This window comes from Mastacembelus armatus, chromosome 16, assembly GCF_900324485.2.
Source record: "Mastacembelus armatus chromosome 16, fMasArm1.2, whole genome shotgun sequence".
Lineage (NCBI taxonomy): Eukaryota > Metazoa > Chordata > Actinopteri > Synbranchiformes > Mastacembelidae > Mastacembelus > Mastacembelus armatus.
In genome coordinates this window covers 6,470,001-6,485,022 of record NC_046648.1, presented here as the reverse complement: position 1 = coordinate 6,485,022, position 15,022 = coordinate 6,470,001, and the positions used below count along the sequence as shown (strand labels likewise).

The following is a 15,022-nucleotide window of genomic DNA, read 5'->3' as shown; positions in this document are numbered from 1 at the left end:
AACACATTTTGCAAAGTAGCATTACATATAAAGTGAAAGTTTGTTTACCAAAAAAAAAAAGAAAATAAAAATGTATTCTTACTCTAAGAAAACTCTATGCAGTATCAGACTACTTTCATAAAGTTCAGATGCTTGAAAGAGACAGTTTTTGCTGAGATGTCCAGACTTTTATTTCTAATTAAATGGATGTTTCCAAAAACCTGAATCCAAACCCCAATGACACTTTAGGGTTGTTTTGTCAAACTTCAGAAGACTCACAGGCAGAGTAGGGCTCCTCATCACAATGAAAATGAACTCCATGTATAAAAGAATGTGAGTATGCATTTCTATGAATATTGTATTACAATTTCTAATGTGTCCAATAAGGGTATAACAATAATGCTAATTTGTCTCAGTAGGAATAAAACCAAGGAGATATGACGGCGCCAACAGCATTCGACTTCCACACCAGCAGGCTATTTTTTCATCATTGAACCGATATTTTATGAATATCTTCCACTAGATGGGGCTGTTTATATTGAAAAAATGCATTTTAAACTTTTTTTTTAATAATCCATGTGTGATGGAAAGCAATTGTTGATAGCTTAATGTCTGTTTGATTGTTTAAGCCCTGTCCATTAACTGTTGCTTTCACTGGCACTAAATCCCTCCCTGTGTGTTTCTTGGGTAGTCATCAGTGGAAATAGTGAGAACACTGTCCCAGCCAATTTGATTTAGGAACATCACTCAGATTAATCTCAGCAGTCTTAAACAGCAATTGCATATACAGCTCCAACATTTAGGGATGCATAGTCACATCACCATCAGTTCCACACCAACTCATGCTGTAAATATTGTTTCTTTTTTACTTGCACATCAGTGGAGTGAACACATTTGTTTCAGAAGATGATAGTTAAATTGGACATACTGTGTTTTAACAGATTGAATCGTATTTTCCATCACGTAAGGAAACCAGTTCGGAGGAAACTAAATCTTTGCCTTCAGTTTTCTTAAGAAAAGCTAAAGCTTTACATTTTGGAGTGAACCTTTGTGATTATTCAGGGCAATATTACCATACATCTTTTACATCCAAACTATACAACCATAACTATCAGCCTTACGAGTCAGACCTTGTGAGAAATGTTTGTGTGAATGATTTGTCTGCCAGAAGACGCGGCTTTGCTTTCCTGTGAGATATGTTATCTGCACTTCTTCCACCTTCTATGTCATTAAACCTAAAAAGGTGAAATCAAGCGATATTTAATCCCTCAGGTTTGGTGGAGGTCATTAGCCAGATGTTTAGAGATAAAGTGCAACCGCTCCTACAGTGCTTATTTCGAAACCACATTTTCAGTAACTCTGAACAATCAGAGTTGATTAACGTCAGCGTTAGCAAAAAAGAGAGGCATCAAATCTTTAAGTCAAAGGTGTAAAAATAGCTTGAATGATGAGGTCACTGCCTCAATTACTTTGCCAATTTTATGCATCCTGTCACTGTTTCATGCTCAGCCAATGTTGCTCCTGCCTGTGGGTGTGTTTCATCAAATCTGTTATGGGCAGAAACATTTGAGAAATTACTTAAATATTAATTCTTATGTAACTTTTGCATTTAATCATTTTCATCAGTTCATCTGCAGCAGAAACACGTACAGGTACAGTAGCAGGGACCCAGGGATGATGCTCCAGTTGAGATTTATGCATCATTAAATTAAAATGCAAACTGGAGATTAAATATTTACACCCAGTAACTGCCATAATACCATTAGAGTTGTGCTAAACTAGTAAGTATTACTAGTAATAATGCATATTTCTGCATGTATGCAATAAAACAGAATATTTATGAAGGACTCACAGTTTTTTGTTAGTTTGCAGCATTGCGGCATGTAATGCAACAGTGGTCATCCTTTTACAGGGGTCAATGTTTTTGATTGGACAGCACAGATATTTTCTAATTTTCATTTTCACTAAAATCCTTTCTAATGTTAAAAGACCTGATTAAATAAATTGCTAGATAAATTACAACCAGCTGGCCAACACTACTAAGTTCTCATGAAGGACTTTAAGCTTGTTTGTAACTAAATCTGTTTTCAGTCCATCACTATGATGCATTGAGAGTTTGAGGCGTCAAAAGGCCAGTTTATCTCGGGTTAGCCCGGCACAGATGTGAAGTTAGCATGTGCAGATATAACAAGATTAGAACAATGTATTAATTAGAAAGTTCGTGGGCTGTGTGTGTGTTTGAGAGTAATTTAATAGCTTTTCTTAAACTTTTCTTCTTTTCGTTAACTGACACTTATTGCTAAACCACACTGACATATTTCTCAAGGTGAAACATTTGAAGCACTTTTCATTTAAATTATACAGTTTTGTATATTAGACATATATTAGGTGCCTTTCTTTGCTCAGCAGAGTTAATAGAAGTGAGTTCAGGAGAATGTTAGTTAACATCACCCAGTAAGACCTTTATCCTGACCCATTTGAGGTTTGGTTCATATAAATAAACTGGAAAAGGGCTTGAAACAGTACTGTATATACAAAAGGCTGGAAGATCTACAAACTACATCTAAATGAACATTTTAATTAAGTGAAAGGAAATCCATCTTGCCTTATGCATTTCTTTCAATCATACTAATTACATTCTAGACAAACATTGAAGAGAGCAAGACACCTGGAATTATTTCCAGCAAGTGATCAATGAAAACATCCAGTGATACATAAAAACATGAAATCAAGAAGATGTGTCCGTTTTAGACCATCTGTCCTCGTCTGCAACTGGAGAGAAAATAAACATGATGTCATTCTTGTCAATTTATGTTTTTAATCAATAAATGGAGATATTATGATTCCTAATTTTGAGGAAAGGAAAATAAGTCCACACACATCTTGCTAAGTAATAGGCACAAATTTTCCTTAATGCAGATACATGGATACCAAACAACTGTCCGTCCCCCTGAGTTACTGTGATGGGTAATCTAGGCTGTTTTAGGCCCATTACCTTGACTAAGGCCTGGCTATTTCCATGACAACAAGTTACAGTATCTCTGTCAAAATCAGTCCAGGCTATAAGCTAATGGCTTATTATTATATGGCCGACAGTGTCGAGTCATTTTCTCCCTGGTAAGAAATCAGATTGATCATTCTGTCAGCACCCTTCTTTACCCCCACATTTTCCCAAACCTACCCACCCCCTGATGGATCAATAACGTCAAAACTACGACTACATTTCAATATTTTTTGAGACATAAATTAACATAAATTAGCCATGATAAACGCATTTCCACTGCTTCTGCATTGTTGAAATTAAATTGAAATACTATTTCAGCCAACATGCTATGACAGGTTGAGAGTTAGAAACTGCATTGTGCTTAAGTGACACTGTGTGTGCAACAACGCTAAGTTGCCTTGTTTATCTTAACTCAGTTAAGTTAGTTGCTTTATTGGTGATTTCAGTCTTAGATCGCTTTTAATAATTTTTAGTTCATTCTAAGTGTTTGAATGATTGAATTTTATCCTCATGTTCTGTTTCTTTGTTGACTATTTTATTTTCCTCAAAAGCATGTGATCAGCCAAGGTAGTACATTAGTATATTGCGCAGTAGATGACATTTGTTACATTGTTTTCTGTTTGAGCAGAAAAAAATGGAACAGTATTGATTTTGCAGAGCGAACAAGACTAAACAAAGCTCCTTGATAAGGAATCAATAAAGTAAAAGTAAATTTGATTAAAAGAAAAATGATTCATGACTATGATCTATAAAACCTATGAGTAGCATTTAAGATATATCATCTCCAGCAACCTTACAAAAAATAAGCAATAGCATTTAATAATGGGTAAATATATTTGTAATATTTGTTTTAGATCTATATTATTTAATTACAACAAAACAAATGCAATAGTCTAATGCAATGTGTATTCAAAGGCTGTACCTTTCATACACTGGTAAACAAGGAGGATACATTTATGGATAAAAGCTCTATATTTTGATCCAGATGTACTTCACAGAAATAAATGGACAGATATTTATCTTGTCGTGCTTGCTGCTTCTTAAGTTGGGTTAAATTTCTGGATGACACAGATCTCTACTGAGCTGGTGCAAAAAATATTTTATCTTGCAGGGAAATAGAGGGCAGCTTAGTTCCAAGTTCTGGTCAAAATTTACTTTCAAAGTCTTGGAAGCGTTTGTTCTTTTGTTTGTACTTTTGGAAGTAACCACTTCAGAGCTTGGTGGGATACAACTAAGACTAATACCCTTTCATCCGTAAGCAGCAGGTGCAAATTTGATCGAATGGCTCATAGAAACCTCTGAATAGCTTCTTATGGACTTCATGAGGGGAGGAAGGTGTGAAAATGATTTATGCTGTAATTTATATTTATATTATATCAGGGATAATGCAGAAAACAAAAATGAACAAATCATCTAAAAGCCCAAGAGGTATTCTTCTTCTTGTGTACTCTATAAGGACAAACAACAAATTCACAGCGATTACACCTGCAGTCCAAATTATAGCTCTTCTTACCTATATTTTGTGTTACCAGTAGTCAATGTGTATTTAATTTTGTACCACTTAAATAAAGCAAGGCTAGCTCATGGCTTGAGGGTTAATGTAAATTATTTTAAATTAATTTTAAATGATTAAGAAACCATTTTTTCTTTACGTTTCTCACAAACATAAGTTTCATATGCCTGATAATAAGATAATATCAATTCCAGTAGATGTAATATTAAAGACAAAATTAGTAGCCATGCTTTGAAAACTTAAAAAACTCTAAGTTGTGGTAAAACAAACAAAAATGCTTAAAGCTGTGGACCATTAAACACTACTAAAGGTTACAGGAAATACCAAGGGGAAGAGTGTGTATCCTTAAATAAAGTAGAAAAAGGCCTTTCAACAATCACATTTTAATGTTTCATAATAGTGACATGAATAGTAACTGCATTCGATCCCCAGTGAAACAGTGTGACACTGAGCCACTGCGCACACAGGACTCTGAAACTGAAGCAGCTGAATGAAATCCAGTCATCATTACCTTTATTATTTACGACAAAAGCAAGTCATTGAAATTACTACATAAATAAAAGTACAGACCTGACGTCAGCAAAGTGTATTGAAAGTTATGATGCTGTTGTTCCTGTAAGCGATACATAATGATAATTACTGTGGCAGCATCAAGTTTAAAGAACTCTTAGCAGCAATTAGTGTTGTTTGTTTTGTCTGAGCTAGATGATTTGAATTTTAATTGTTTTATATCCTCCTAGGTATGTGAACTAGTGCATCATATCTCATAAACTGACCGAAGGCTTAACACTTTTAATAACAGAAGGTTGGGAACAGTCCATATGTGTTTCTTGGCGGTAATTATAGCACACAAAAATATAAACATAACCTAGTTTGCTGCTGTAGCTTGTTACATCTCCAAACATCCTTAAAATCATCCATAAAATTCCTAACTTCAAATCTCAATGGATGACTCCCTATAACAGTTCAGTCTGCATTTTAGAAGTCTGAACACTCGAAGATCTCAGAGTGGATCTGAGATGAATCAGTCATTGTTTTACGTGCTGCTCTGAGCACAGACCTCTCATGTGTAACTTGCAGAGAGTGTTCGTTCCCCACAAAAACCCTCATAGCAGTCTGAGTTGTGCTGCACATCGTACCTGACTAGACTCTTAGGCCAATACAACACAAAGCATATCTTGTCACCATCATACAGCCTTAAAACTGGTCAGTCCTAATACACCCCATTATAAATGTGAAGTGACAGTACAGTGTACATCATATCCAACTCTTAATACACTGGTCAGTACTGCTTGAAAAGCCATGTCAACACTACATACAGTTTAAAATAAAAGACATAAACGTGTTTAAATGGCACATAATCACATATACACAATATAAATGTATATATAGTATGTCTTTTATCATTTATATCATTTATTAGTAGATTTATTAAAGCCATCAGCAACATATTATTGCACTAGTTGCATTCATTTTTGGCTAAGATCTTGTATTGAGTCAAAACATAACCTGGTCATTAGATATGTTCAGCTGACCTCATTTAATTGCCACATCATATTGGTCAGCCTAGACCTCCCCAAGTGAAACAAACTCAGATCATAACCCCCCTCCAGAGGTTTGTACAGTGAGCACCAGACACGAAGGGTGTGCCGCTTCATGTGCTTCCCTTCTTACCCAGGCGCTGTGGAAAAGGGTAAAAATGGACTCAACAGACCACACGACCTTTCCCCATTGCTCCAATGTCCAATCTGTACTCTTCCTAGCACCTGCAGTCTTTTCTTCAGGTTAACATCATGTATGAGCACTTTTCTTGTGGCCACACAGCTGTGATTTCTAATCTTGATGGCAATCAATGTGTAAATATCAAATAAACAAAGTAGTCTTGCTGTGTGGGATAATAGAGCTGAGTCACAGTGAATATACCTGCAGGCTCCCTGGCAAAAAAAAAATCACTGATATCCATGAAAACTTCAAGGCTGAATGAGAATAAACGATAGGTGATATTATGGGCTAATGAGACAGAACAGTAAAAACCTGAAATTTGAAATATATTTGCCACACAAATACTGGAAAAGAATTAGAGAGGAATGTCAAATGATTAAAGCCTCTGTATGAGTAGACTATTTGTGAGTAGATTATTTGAGGCCAAAGCTGCAGGTTGTTCGGCTTGTCAATATTTAGTCTTTGCTTATTGTGAGGAGAAGTGAAGACTTTATTGCTGGGAGGATCCAGCTCTGCGTGCTTTAATAAATGTTGGCAGGGGGCAGTAAGATATGGATTAAATCCCGTCACTGCTTCAACCACTTTATTTATTTATTTATTTTTTAATCGTGAAACACCTATTCGTGCACAAACGTGCAACGTGTCTATTCAGCCCACATTTCTTGGCGGACTAAAGCCGCATTCCGCCCCACCCCTTACAAACACCATCATCACCGTTGTACCTAAATCAGGAAGCTCCGACACACGCCTCTCGCTTTTTCTTAGAGAAAAAAAGAAAAATCAGCGGAAACACTGGTGATCACGGCAGCGACGAACCATAAAGGGGAAAAGGCGTTATTGTTGACGACCACCGTCGAGCATCGAAGAAGACTGACAGCTGGATACATCCAGTCCGAGGCTCTGCTGTGGATGCATTTGACACAGACCAACCGGAGAAGGGTATGTGCACAGTCCAGCTGGTTAAATACACAGAAACCAGTCAGTCCATACAGTCAGCACATGTGCTGGATGTAGTGTGTGTTTGTTGTTTGTGTCGCAGGATGCGTGACGACAGTAAACAGGTTTCCTCTCCGACTTGTTTACACTGCGTAAGAGCCGTATCGAAACCTGCACAGAGAATATGGCAGTAACGTCCTTTAGGTGCTCGTCCTAACTCAGTCAAACAGACGTAGTAAGTGTTGAATAAACACTGGAGCCACAGTGTCACTGTTTTGTCATGTGCTGGGACAGTCGCCCCCCCAGCCGACGCTACTACTACGGCCCCTGCCCGCCCTGCTGAAGTTCAGTCTCGTTGAACCAATCACCGTTAAGATATCCGGCAAGTTAAAGTTTCTTTCACGATTTCCAACATAATACACCGGGTTGAAAGGCAGTCAAGGCCTCGTGTCAACGATTAGACGTTTCTCTTCAGTTCGGCATCCATACAGACTATCTTATAGGGCTGTAACACCAGAACATTCAAAAGTTTTGTAATCGCTTCAGGCTTTTTAACTACCGGAAACCCTCGTGTGTTGTGGTAGAAAAACACTGGTGGGTCAATCATATCGAATATACGTATTGATTGGTGGGTCATGTATATACCGAATTTCTCAATAAGTCAGATTGATTGCTCTGACGTCATAAATCGTGTTACATGAGGCATGGCAACATGAACCAAAACGTGTTACCTTTAAATTGAAAGATGTTGGGTGAAGTTTTGTACCTATACTCAAATGTTGTATAGCCTTTATGACAAGAGAACATGCCAGTGCTTGTTTAAATGTTGAGCAAGTCAGGTAAGTTGCAGGCCCTAAAAAAACAAACAAACACAGCTATAGATGTTTATTGTTTGTGGTTTAAAGACACTATGATGGCAGGTGGATCAACTGGCCCAGCAGCTTCCATGAGACTGAATCATACACGCCAGAGTGTGGAGGAAATTAAAGATTACATCACTCTGCATTTTAAGCTAGCAGTGGTCAGCATGAGGCTCCACTTGTTACTCGGCTTTACATAAAAACAGTGAAAGCCTGTGACAGAAACCAACTAGGCTCTATTCAAATGAACAGATCAGCTGTTTTCACACCACTGCACTGTTTACGGAAGGAGCAGCATCATTTACCAGCAGCAGAAGGAAGATCTCATTGCCTCTTACTTTGATTTGAAAGGAGGGCTTGGGCCTCCAGCCTGTGGTGACACGTTCACTGACTCTTGGTGATATATGCAGCCTATAAATAAAGTACTCACTCAGGAGTGCCTGCTTTTGTCTGAACTGCACAGATTTTATTAAAGCCTTCTGCCCTGAATGTCGTCCAGCCAGGGAACACTCTGGCTACAAATTACATGTGGGATTAATCCTCAACTTTTTCTATCTGACAGAACACAATTACACCATGAAACTTCAATATCAAGCTAGGTCAGTCACCGAATTGTCAGAGATAACATGTTTGCAATATTGCTAAGTTTTTGACACAGATACACAGATGGGAGCCACAGAGATAGAAAGCTCTGTAGACTGATCTAATGGATTGTTTGGAATCTCATGAAAAGCATGCATTGATGTACGCATGCCAGCTGAGCCGCCAGGTGTAGCTTAACCTTTGCACAATTTCATGAAAAAGTGCTGTTTCCCGGCTACTACCTGCATTCCTTTGCATTGCACAGGATGTGCCTCAACTCAGCGAGGAGAGAAAATGCCAGGAGGTTTGCTCAGCTGTCACGTGTCCCACCTGGCATTCCTTTGTCTTTATGAATAAGACAAGCTTAAAGCGGTAAGCCTTCAGTGTAGTTGTGTTCATAAGTAAAAGTTAGGCGTTATGTTTTCCATGGCTGCACATGCACCACATCCACATGCATGTCTGTGCTTTGCAGGTGATGCAGTGTGGTTAGTCAACTTCCGTTGTCACACTCACAAACATTTTCTCTTTTCTCACTTCCCGTCTGTGCCTGCTCCTTGGGCGACAGGTTGAGTCACATTACCTGTTGCATGAACACCTCCAGTGCAGTGCAGTGCAGTAGTGTAGTTGGTTCTTCCAGAGGTGTGGTGCTGCCAGTCAGCTCTTGCTACCACACTGACAGCATGTCCTGTCATCGCAGTGGCGTCACAGCCTGCAATGTATCAGCTTCTCATAGCAATTACAGCAGATGGTAGAGTTGATTATTTTGCATCTAGATCCAAGTTGAGAGGGTGTAGCTTGGATTATTAGATCCCAAGCCCCAGGGGGCTGCAGTAGCGTATCTTCATTGAGGAGTGTTAAACATACACTTCAGGCTTGAGGCTATATCGCTAAGCCACTCCAGGGAGTAACAGGAGGTGCCCATGCATAACAGAGCACAACAAATATATGCTTGAATTAACAAAGCAATAGCTGAACACACAGCACTGGACCCCTGGAGTATTGTTTTTCTGTTAACCGCCTAATATTCCCTTAGAGCCTTATATGCTCTTTCAAGAGAGAAGTCCCACAGCAAACTTCTCAGAAACTTAAGAAAGGTTGTGCATAATAACAGCTGTATATTTATTTATACAACTACCTTCCCCCTACAAATGAACATCTGTGTGTGTGTGTGTGTGTGTGTGTGTGTGTGTGTGTGTGTGTGTGTGTGCAAGAAAAGATTGAAAGTATATGACAGTGATAGAAAGGGACACTAAACTGATTAAATAATCCAACTCTGAGACCAGTTAGCTGATGTTGAAAGAGCAGGAGGTAATAAAGCAATGACCCTGATGTTTCAGACGGACAGCCGGAGCCCACAGGCAAACATCTCTGTGGTAGAGCTGCTCTAGTCCAGCCAGCCAGTCACGGCTGACTGGTTACTGAGCTGACAAACTCTGAATTCTCCTCTGGCCTGGCTCCACATACAGCTGTTGTCTCTTATCGACTTATCAGACTGGCGTTGTTACTGCAGAGGAGTGTTGACAGTTAGGATGGGGGATAATGACATGATTAACTTGAATGCAGGGCTGCATCAAGTTGTTATGTGTTTTTGAGAGTTTAAAGTGTTTTCCAGCTGTGTTAACCAGTATAACAGCCTTAACATGTCAAATAACACAGATATGATTCCAGTCTATCAATTGCCAGTCATTCTAAAAATGTAAACAGTCCTTTGGAGTTTTTCAGGACAAGGTGTTCACAGAGCACGTCAAATAATACATTTTGTAAATGCTGGCCATGAACAGGGCTTTTTAAATGTAAATTCTAACCCCAGAAATGAATCAAAAGAATTATTGATTGCTCTACGTTCTTGGAACTAATGCTTGGTTACACCTGTAGGGACTAATGCACTACAGTTGGCTAGATGAGCTAATACTTGCAAGTTATATTAGAACAGATATGTTCACAATTTGTTGTTTCAGTTTTAAGTTTGGAAACGGAAGCAAAACATCAAATCATCTTAAAAACTCCAAATATCACTGTTACTGCTGTGATGTTGCTCAGAGCCATACATGAAAAAAATCTTAATGCTTCCAGATTCTGGACATAATTACCTGCATGTCTGGCATGTGCTTACACATTTTAGACCCCATTGAACATGTGCAGTAAGACCCCACTGAACATGTGCAGTAAGCTGTGAGCTGGCTGACTTCCTGTTGGTGCACAGCAAACAAGAGAAGGATGAAATAAAATAGTTCTTGTAGACTTTGCACATAATACTAGACTGGATTAATTTATGATAATAATAAAAGTCATTTTACTGGATTATTAGACCTCAGAAAAATGTGTTCACACTGTTACAGCTGTAATTATTATCAACCACAAAACTTGGAAGTTATAGTAATACAGTTTGGATGCTACATAGAAATTGCTTTCCAGCACAGTGCTGTTTTTGGGGGCTCAGGTTTGAGTTGCAGTAGCCAGTGGTGCATACTGGGACAGATTCCAGTCTAATTTAATGTGATATAAATTTGCTCTAACAATTCATTCTGCCATTGTTTTGACAGAAAGCATGAACAGCCAATGGTAATGAAAATAGTGACAATCCTGTGGCTGGAAGAGAGTTAGAGCATGTCAGTTAGGTTAATGCACACAGCACAGAGCGTGGAGGAGCGTCCACCAGCAGCTCACATGCTAATGTTTGGGCTAATTAAAGAGAAGATGAACAGAACAGACAATGTTGATGACAACTGTAGTGTCAGCGTTAACAATGAAAACACCCAAACAGACACAGCCCAGGTCTCAAAAGATGAGTGCACTGTTGAGAGAAAGGGTCTGAGGACTTTAGTAGTGTGGAGATATTTCGCATATGTAAAGTCCGACAAGAAGCAGAGTAGCATGCTCTGCAAAACATAGACGTATATTTGACAATAATATGCAAATGTTTCACTAAAAACGGCAAATACCATTAACCTTATTACCACCTAAAGCAGTGCCGTCCACTAGAGCACATACAATGCAAGACTTCACAGTCCCAGAGCCAAGCAAGTGTTTTTGGTCCCTTAAAACAAGAGTGACACTTACTGCACAACAGACCTTTGTTCATTTATTTGGAAGGGACTAAACAATTTAGTTTCTGTTCTTGTGTAGAACATGAAAACTTTAATATTCTAAGATTTAAGATATGAGAAATAATATAATTTTGTTGACCGAATTTAGTGGGTTCTCCTGTAACACCAAAGTCTTTTGACTGTTCAGAATAAAGATTTTAGTTTATTATATATATTTATTTGAAATACAGTTGTATAATGTACTATGTTTGCCATGTTCAATATTTACAAGAAAATAAATGTTTAAAATTAACCTTATGTATTGACTTGTTACTTAGGAGTGAAAAGGAACTTTTAAGCTTGACTGAAATAGTGCTTTGGTTTATATTGTGATATATATCAATATCAACTGATATGAAAAAAATTATCATGATACAATTTTTTTTTTCATATCACCCAGCCCTAATATATAGACATATATAAAACATTCCAAGTTTTCAAGCATAGATAACTAAAAAAAAATGGAGTTAGGGCTGTAAGAGAACAAGTGAGAAAGAAGATAAGGAAACTGAAACCAACCAGGCTGGATATCAGGCTTCCTACTTCCTGTGCTCATCACTGTATAGGCAGAAACAGATGTTAATCTTTGACCCTGAATCTCTTGTCAAGAGTAGAGCACTTTCACTGAAAGATAGGCAACGTGTTACTCCATTATTCTTTGTGGTCTCATCACTCTCTTGTGTCCACAGACATGCTCTGTATTTATTACATAACCGAGTCTCACAGTAGGTGGGCAGCTGGAGGGTTAACACAACAACAAACCAAACAAGCAATGACAGACATTTACAGCTTCAGTGGTAGACTGAAGAATGGATTTGTCAAGAAATTCAAAGATGCAAGCAGTAGAATCCAAAAGCAAAGAGTGAAGAGTTACATCAATAACCATGAGTCTTTGGGTTGATGACCAGGCAGAATGTTAAAATGATGATAAAATACAGCTTTTCTGCTTCATCTCCTGTGTTAAGCACTTTAGTGACCTCTTGTCTTAGTAGAGGCAGATTCTGAATGAACAATATCTCACCACCACGAGCTTCGCATTTCCAAAAGAGTGTAGTGGAATGTGGGAAAATTGAATGCTTTTACTCTACTGGGTAAGAACATTTTGATGGTCTAACCTGCAGCACAGAAGCAAAACTTTTATCTAAACTGCTTACTCAGCTCTTCTAATGCATCTTTCTTGTGAGTGAGCATCCTATAAAAGTATGTAGTAGCCTATGTTTATGGGCTTCTCACTCCTACAGTGTATCCTGGTGGAGTGGAACCTTTTGTGCAGTGTTGTTTTGGCACCAGTGTTACTGCATCCTACTTCGACATATTGATATGGCAAAACCTCATTGTAGTGAATGAGATTGTTTCCATACTTGCTTTTCATGGCTGTTATAGAATAATCTATTCTCACCTTTGTCAGCAGCGTAAAAAAAACTTATCTGGTCCTGACAGGGAGATTTGTGTTGCAGCAGGGTAATAACCTTTTCATCTTTTCATCACAGGCCTACAGTTAGTCAAATAAATGACTGTACCACCTCTATTCATGCTATAAAAGAAGTAAGATTGTCTTTTTATTGGTTTAGTTAATGTTACCTGAAACACATTTGCATCAGATGGCCTGGGAAAAAAAAATTCATTACATTTGAGCTTCCTCCATCTATCCTCTGCCACTAAGACGTCTCTCTTTTTCTACAAAACATAAAACCACTGGCGATCCTCTCAAATACGAGCGTCTCAGAGAAGACCATCATCCTTTGATAATCCATTATTCTGCTGTGAAAACTGAAGCCTGGAATAGTCATGGGGAACTTTGTCAAGCTAATGAGCTCCATTTGTTATCCATGCTGAAACCATGTAAAAACATTAGCAGCTTATGAGGATGTGGAGTGAAATTGCCTGAGGTAATGGGCAGCTCAGGCTGTTATAATTGCTCATATGTGCTGTAGCCTCTCCTTTGAGTGGTAATGGTAATTCTTTTAGGTGCTGATGTAACCTCCCTGTAATAAAAAGCCTTTTCTGTCCTAGTGATTTATTTAAAAGACAAACAGAAAGGTTTCAACATATGTACTCAGATACACCTGGCAACTGACAGCAACTTCTACAGGCTAAATTTGGATGGAGTGATTGAATTTGGCATTTTCTCTGTGTTTTCTGACACCTTCCTATCTCTTTCTAAATTACAGGCTGAGGTGTGAGGAGAAAAAAAAATTTTTTTTTTTTTTTTTTGTTAAAGTACTGCTGTCCAGTTGTAATAACAGCTTTGTGTCATCCCCTTCCTCTCTCTCTTGCACTCGATTATGCAACAGTCTTTTCTTGCAAGTCCTTGCATGAGCTGAGCTTTGATTGTGTAACACTTGTGAGTGAAACTGGCTGCAAGGCCTCACATTCAGTGACACACAGAATCCCCAAGATGTCTACCCGTGTCCAGCAAATAACTGAGTCTTCAGCAGATATTAGTGTTAGCGCACAACTGAATGCATATTATGTCCCTTTGTTTAGTCACTGAGCTGATTTACAATGCAGGGAGAGTTTTATGTTTTTTTTTCTGGGGCTCATTTGGCTCAGCCACGAGCAGATATGATTCATCCCAATCCCTTGAGATCACAAATGCTATTTAAAAGAAAGTTGAGAGGTTCTTCATACCAATATTTCTCTATAGAGCTAGGCAGTTTTACATCCTTGAGAAACACTATTTTTGCTGAATGCAAATTTGTCTCTTAAAGTCACAAGACTTAAATGTTTGCTGGTTGTATCACGAAGATCTAGATGCAGTGCAGGACTATTGAGGTGCAGATACATGTGATTTCATAGTATGCTATATAAAAATACTTCCATATGGAAACTGCACAGAAATGAACTGTTTGTCATGAAAATGTGAGTGTTCATCTAGGAATTCTGTTAACTCTTGAAAGTTCTCCAGATGTTTGCCTTCAACTGGTTATTTAGGAATTGTGATATAAATTTGATTTTTCAAGGAAATATGTAATATGATCACTTAGATTCAGAAAAGGTATACACAACTACCACAAACAGTAGGCCTACTGCATTTATTTGTCTGTTATTCTAACAGGTCATCACTTAAACAAGACTCATTCATCATTACTATAGGGCCCTTCATTTGGGTTGATTCGTGACAAGGTCATATGGTGTCTTTAGTCCTTTTGAAGCAGTTGTTGGTGTGATGGGAAACTAATATAAAATTTGGAAAAGAATAAGCTTATTTCGAGCTTCCCTAAACATCCATCCATCATCTATACCTTCTTATTCCTAACTAGGGTCACTGAGATCTGCTGGAGCCTATCCCAGCTCTGTTTGGGTGAAAGACAGGGGCAGGGGTACACCCTGGACAGGT

The 15,022-nt window shown here is 38.3% G+C and overlaps 1 protein-coding gene across 2 annotated transcripts in view; it reads left to right on the top strand.

Moving 5' to 3' along the window:
- Positions 1–6,918: 6,918 nt before the first annotated feature.
- The window catches only part of LOC113122185 (myelin basic protein), a 51,380-nt gene continuing 43,276 nt past the window's right edge, over positions 6,919–15,022 (top strand). For both annotated transcript variants that reach the window (XR_003294836.1, XM_026293304.1), the window contains exon 1: positions 6,919–7,157. The gene's annotated coding sequence lies outside the window, so the exon portion shown is untranslated. The remainder of the gene's footprint in view (positions 7,158–15,022) is intronic.